The sequence below is a fragment of the Triticum dicoccoides genome, chromosome 5B (assembly GCF_002162155.2).
Source record: "Triticum dicoccoides isolate Atlit2015 ecotype Zavitan chromosome 5B, WEW_v2.0, whole genome shotgun sequence".
NCBI classification, from domain to species: Eukaryota; Viridiplantae; Streptophyta; class Magnoliopsida; order Poales; family Poaceae; genus Triticum; species Triticum dicoccoides.
In genome coordinates, this window is record NC_041389.1 from 701,226,454 (window position 1) to 701,232,812 (window position 6,359).

Here is a 6,359-nt window from a genome sequence, read left to right on the forward strand (position 1 = left end):
ACCGCCGAACAGTTCGTGAAATTGTGGCCCTCTCAAAGGCCAATTCCCCGGGGCTGATCTTCCTGTCAGAAACACGACAAGCCTCTAGTCAGATGGAAAAGCTTAGAAGAAGGTTGAATATGAAAGGATTTTTTGGTGTCTCTAGTGCGGGCCTCAGTGGGGGGCTTGCACTGTTTTGGGATGAGAATTTGCAAGTTACCGTGCTTGATTCGTGTGCGCGGTATATTGATGTGAGAATTGTTGACAACGCGAATGATAAAGCGTGGAGGACTACGTTTGTGTATGGTTAACCAAGAGTGGAACACCGTCACCATATGTGGAGCACACTACCAGGCTTACAGGCAGTGTCGCCTGATCTGTGGCTGGTTTGTGGTGACTTTAATAAAGCAATGTGGCAGCATGAACACTTTTCCCAGTCGCCTCGGTCCGAGAACCAAATGCTCCTCTTCCGTGTCTGTTTGGAGGATTGCGAGCTTATGGACTTGGGCTTCTCGGGTGCTCCGTTCACATATGATAACGGGCAGCAGGGCGATAGGAATGTTCGAGTTCGGCTTGATAGAGCCTGTGCGGATGAAGCTTTCAAGGATGTATTCCCGTTTGCGCAAGTGGTGCACCTGGCGTCCTCGTGCTCGGACCATGTTCCTATCATGGTTAGATTGGCACATGCAGAACCGCGGCGTACAAAAAGTGCTCCCAGGTATGAAATAATGTGCGAAAGGCACCCTCATCTCGAAGCTATGATCGCAGAGAGTTGGGGTAAGAGCAGGTCGACCGGGCACTTGGGGTCGGTCCGTGATGCCATGAAAGAGATGATGCAGAGTTTGCGCACATGGAGTAAGTAAAACTTCGAGCATGTTATCTCGGAGATTGAAAAACTGCGGTCTGAACTGGCGGACTTGCAGCTGCACGATGCGGATAGGGTGGCCATCAGTCAGAAAATGTATCAATTAGATGAGTTGCTGTACCGCGAGGATATGTTGTGGTTGCAACGGTCACGAATAACATGGCTAAAGGAGGGCGAAAGGAACACGGCGTACCTACACCGCCGGGCTGTGTGGCGGGCTCGCCGAAATCACATTCAGCGGTTGCGACGTCTTGATGGAACTTGGTGCTCGTCTCCATCCGATATGGAGCTGATGGCAACTTCTTATTTCAAGGAGGTATTTACAAAGGACCCGACCCTCTCCTCGGAGTCGGTCCTGGAAAAGATAGCTCCGCGGGTCACACAGGAGATGAATGCCGCGTTATGTGCACCATTTAGTGATGAGGAGGTATCTAACGCCCTATTTCAAATAGGGACACTCAAGGCACCTGGTACGGATGGATTCCCCGCTCGATTCTATCAGCGTAACTGGGCATTCATGAAGGGGGAGATTACTGCGGCGGTCCTGGATTTCTTCAACACCGGAGTAATGCCGGCAGGTGTGAACGAGACAGCTATTGTACTAATACCGAAAGTGCCTTTCCCTAAGGAACTCAAGGATTTTCGTCCAATAAGTTTGTGTAATGTGATATACAAGATTGTGTCTAAATGTTTGGTAAACCGCTTACGCCCCTTGTTGGCTGAGTTGATCTCTGACAACCAGAGTGCCTTCATTCCTGGGAGGCTAATCTCGGATAATTCAATAATTGCATTCGAGTGTATCAATCATATTCAGACAATGAAGAATAACTTCCCGGCGGCTTGTGCTTACAAGTTGTACTTGTCTAAGGCGTACGACCGGGTGGATTGGGATTTCCTAGAGAAAGCCTTGGGCAAATGGGGTTTTTGTGCAACATGGATCTCTTGGATCATGGCTTGCGTAAGGTCTGTGACATACTCGGTGAAGTTCAATGGAAAATTACTGGATGAATTCTACCCTTCGAGGGGGCTACGGCAAGATGATCCATTGTCTCCTTTCCTTTTTCTGTTTGTTGCTGATGCCCTGTCTGCTCTTATTACCAAATCAGTTGAGGATGGGGAGTTGAAGGGAGTGACCATCTGCCGTGGTCCTCCGGAAATATCTCACTTGCTTTTTGCGGATGACACAATGTTGTTCTTTGAGGCATCGAGCCAGCAAGCGGGCATAGTCAGTGGGCTGTTGAACACTTATACTGCGGCGACTGGACAACTTATTAATCCCGAAAAGTGTTCCATCCTATTTTCTGACAACTGCAGCACGATGGTGGCGGATGAGGTAAAGGACATATTAGAAGTTTCACAGCAAGTTTTTGAGCCTAAATACTTAGGATTACCTGTGCCAGAAGGAAGAGTGCATAGAGGGCAATTTGAAACGGTACAGGAGCGACTAAGAGCAAGGTTGATTGATTGGAGTGAACAGTTTGTATCTCTGGGGAACAAAGAAATTTTGATCAAAGCTGTTGCACAGGCCATTCCTACATATGTGATGAGTGTCTTTAAATTGTCGGCATCAGTTTGTGACAACTTAACACGTATGATCAGGCAATATTGGTGGGGTGTGGAGAACGGTAAGAGGAAAATGGCCTGGCTTAGTTGGAAGAAAATGGTCGTCCCTAAGTCTATGGGGGGCATGGGATTTCAGGACATGAGAGCATTCAACCAGGCCTTGCTGGCTAAGCAGGCTTGGAGATTGTTGGACTGCCCAAACAGCTTGTGTGCAAGATTATTAAGAGCAAAATAGTATCCCCATGGCAACCTGTTGGACACGGTGTTTCCAACTAGTTCTTCAGCAGTATGGAAGGGGATTGTACATGGGCTTGAGCTGGTTAAGAAAGGAATTATTTGGCGTGTGGGTGACGGAACACTGATAAGAACTTGGAGAGATGCCTGGATCCCAAGGGGTCACAACTTTCGGCCGATAACACCGAAGCGTAATTGCAGACTCAACTGGGTGGCAGATTTCCTGAATGAGCACGGTGCATGGGATGAACAAAGGCTGAGAGAGCATTTTTGGGACATGGATGTTCGAGAAATTCTTAAGATCCGTACTTCACCGAGGAATGGTTAAGATTTTATAGCCTGGTTCCCGGAAAGAAGTGGACTTTTTACGGGAAGGAGTGCATACCGGCTGGCGACTATTGGCAGCGTACCGGAGAGGACACCGGCGACCAGCAACAACCCGTCCGGGGATCGGCTGGTGTGGCAGTGCATTTGGGCAGCTAAGGTTCCCCTAAAGATGACGATACTGGCGTGGAAAGTAGTCTCGGGTGCACTTGCAACAAATTCTTGCAAACACCATCGGCATATATCAACAAGAGACAGTTGCCCCTTGTGTGCGAGAGAGAAGGAATCCAGTTTCCATGCTCTTGTTACATGTGATCATGCGCCGGCGATATGGCAACAAATGAGGATGGTATGGAAGCTACCAAGCCAGGAACTCCTGCATGATACAGGGCAGGATTGGTTGCTCAACCTGCTGGCAAATTGTGATGAGTACATGAGGGATTGTGTAATTATGTTGGTCTGGCGCATTTGGTCGCTCCGCTCAGATCTGGCTCATGGGAAGGAAGTGCCTCCTGTGGCTACAAGTGTATCCTTTTTGTGCAGCTACATGCAGTCCCTCGATCTGTCAAGGCGGTTTTCGACCGAGGATATTATCAAAGGAAAAATGCAGGTTGGGCGGGAGGTTCCGGCCACTGTGCGGGCGGAGGCCATAGCTCAACCATGGCCGAAGCCACCACCAGGGAAGGTGTCCCTGTCGGTTGATGGTGCTTATTCACATAATGATGGCTCAGCTGCGGCAGGGATGGTGTTGAGGAATCATGATGGGAGCATTATTTTCTCCGCTTACAGATACATATTTAACTGCAACGAAGCATTGGAAGCGGAGCTGCATGCACTGATGCAAGGTATGGCGCTAGCAGTCCAACACTGTGAGCTCCCGGTCATAGTCCAGTCGGACTCTTCTGTCACCCTATCTGCCCTCTCGGGCGACAACTTATCTAGATCTGCCTACGGGCACTTAGTTGCTGAGATTCGTCACCTAATGATAGATAGAGTTTTCATTCCGTTCAAGATTAGTCGTGTGCAGAATAGGGTAGGAGATCGTTTGGCCCTGTATAGTCGTACAGAGCGTACCACTGCTGTATGGCTTGGCCGAGGTCCGCCGTGTATCGAGGATCTCTTGCCTCGCGATTGTAACCCTATACCTTTGGAATAAAACTCTTCTATCAGCGCAAAAAAAGGGGTGGTTTTGACTGATCATGTTGTTGCCTTCAGTGTTACATACATCCTTTGTTTCTAAAAATAAGACGTTTTGGCAGTTCAATTTGACAGAGGTAGTATTTTTTTTCTAGAGAACAGAACACCATGCAGAAGCAGCAAGTTCTCCCATGTGAAAAGCCAATGCACGCAGCATCTTCACAAAGTAGTAAAAAAGAAGTAACTGACTAAAAATTTCGACAAATATCGCGCACCAGGATTTCTCATGTGAACCAGGATTTCTCAAAGCTTAGGGCTAAAACTAACTGACTAAAAATTTCGACAAATATCGCGCACGTCGATGTGTTTTGGAGGTATGCCACAAATTCACATTAAAAACAAAATATAAGTTCATTATTTCATGAGAGGAAATTCTGTAAAAACAAATACTTTAATGAAGTGCGTCATTGCAAACATTGTTTGGTACCTAATTATTGAAGATTTGCTTAATTGGAGCCCATCATTTCTTCACCAGCAATAGTAGAAGGACCAGGAGCTGCAAACATAAAACCGAGTATTTAAGGACTAAGTCCATTGTTCATATGAAATTTTACAAAAGAAGAGCATAGTATACCATTATCGTGAAATGCAAGAGGTAGTAGCCCCTTGCGTTTCCTTTTTTTTTTTTGATAGCACCTAATAATCTTAATATCCTCAATCCTGAAAAAAGGATTTAATTGAATGGGTTACGGGTCCTCGTCATCTTGGATTTTTAATCTCCTGATGACCGTGAAATAAAACTGACTAAGTAATATAATTTAACAGCACCAATTCACTGAGTTTGCCTAATAGTATAAAGGAAGCAGGGAAAGAATTGGATGATACGGTGTACATATTACCTGTGCGGCACAGTGTGTGTGGGATGAAATTTCAATAGTTGGAGAAGATTAGAAGGAGAGGCAGGTGGTTAGGAAGCCGGACCAGGCGGCCGGCGCGGGTTGATAAGTGACGAGGACGGCGGCGTAGGCGCGCAGCGCAGCCGAGCGAGGCAAGGGTTTCTCTGTTGCTGATCGGGAGAGGGATTTTCTTTTTCTTGACGAATGAGCGACCGATTGAATCATCAACCTGCAGTGCGCGATTGGTTTTCTACTCTGCTGATCCGATCGATGGACTGGAGTGGGGCTAATCACTACCGGAACAGGGCTCTAAGCCGACAACCAAATGTATGCCGACGGCCCCCGTCGGCCTAATCCAAGCTATGCCGACAGCTAGGTCCTAGCCCTCGGCGTACAATAGCCGTTGGGCTATCCCCGTCTACGCCGACTGCCGCCGTCAGCACATATCAGCCGTCGGCTTATCTCAGACTACCCCTACAGCTGCCGTCGGCATATACAGGCCGTTGGCATAGAGGCGGCCCCGCTGACAACGCTCATGTCGGCTGGCTATAGACATCGTATATATGCCGACGGCCGAGACGGGTGGCCGTCGGCATAGATACGGGTGACACGTCCAAGACCTAGACCAAGACCTATGCCGACGGCAGCCGTCGGCATAGATGACACGTCATCAATCCACGGCATGCCGTCCATCTGCCCTGGCCGCAGCTATGCCGACGGCTTTGCCGTCGGCATAGTTTTTTTTCTTTTTTTTCGTAGCTATATTTTATGTTTTCTTACATATTATTATTTGACTAACTTACGTATAGCATGTGTTAATAAGCATACATACATTATTTTTCGGTTCTATACAGCGTGGTATGACCCCCCTCACGAACGGCGCCGCCACCGGCCGGCACCTGGAATGCGGAACAGCCGCATCGGGTCTATACGAAGGGGACTTTGCTCCCAAGTATTTATATATATCGGATGACCTACCACAACCGGGTGGTGTTATGGCATGTCCGAAGAGGCGGCACGCATCTCCGGGGTGTGGCTCCCCTCACGAACGGCGCCACCGCCGGCACCGGGAGGGGGGAGGAAACGGACGCGTCGGGTCTACACGGAGTGGATGTAGCTGTGGGTTTGGCCCGGATGTTGCTCCCAGGTGTCCCTCTGGGCTGACCTGACACAACCGGGTGGAGAGGTCCACTGGTCAAAGCCCGTCCGTGGGAAGTCAAAGGGTTAGATCTCGTGGTCAACCGCTCCAGGGTTAGGCGGGACAGGGGCCCTGGGGCGGGCGGGGGTGTAGCAATGCCACCGGAGCGTCGCACCGGCCCCTCATACATGCGGGGTGGTGTTCTGGCATGTCCGAAGAGGAG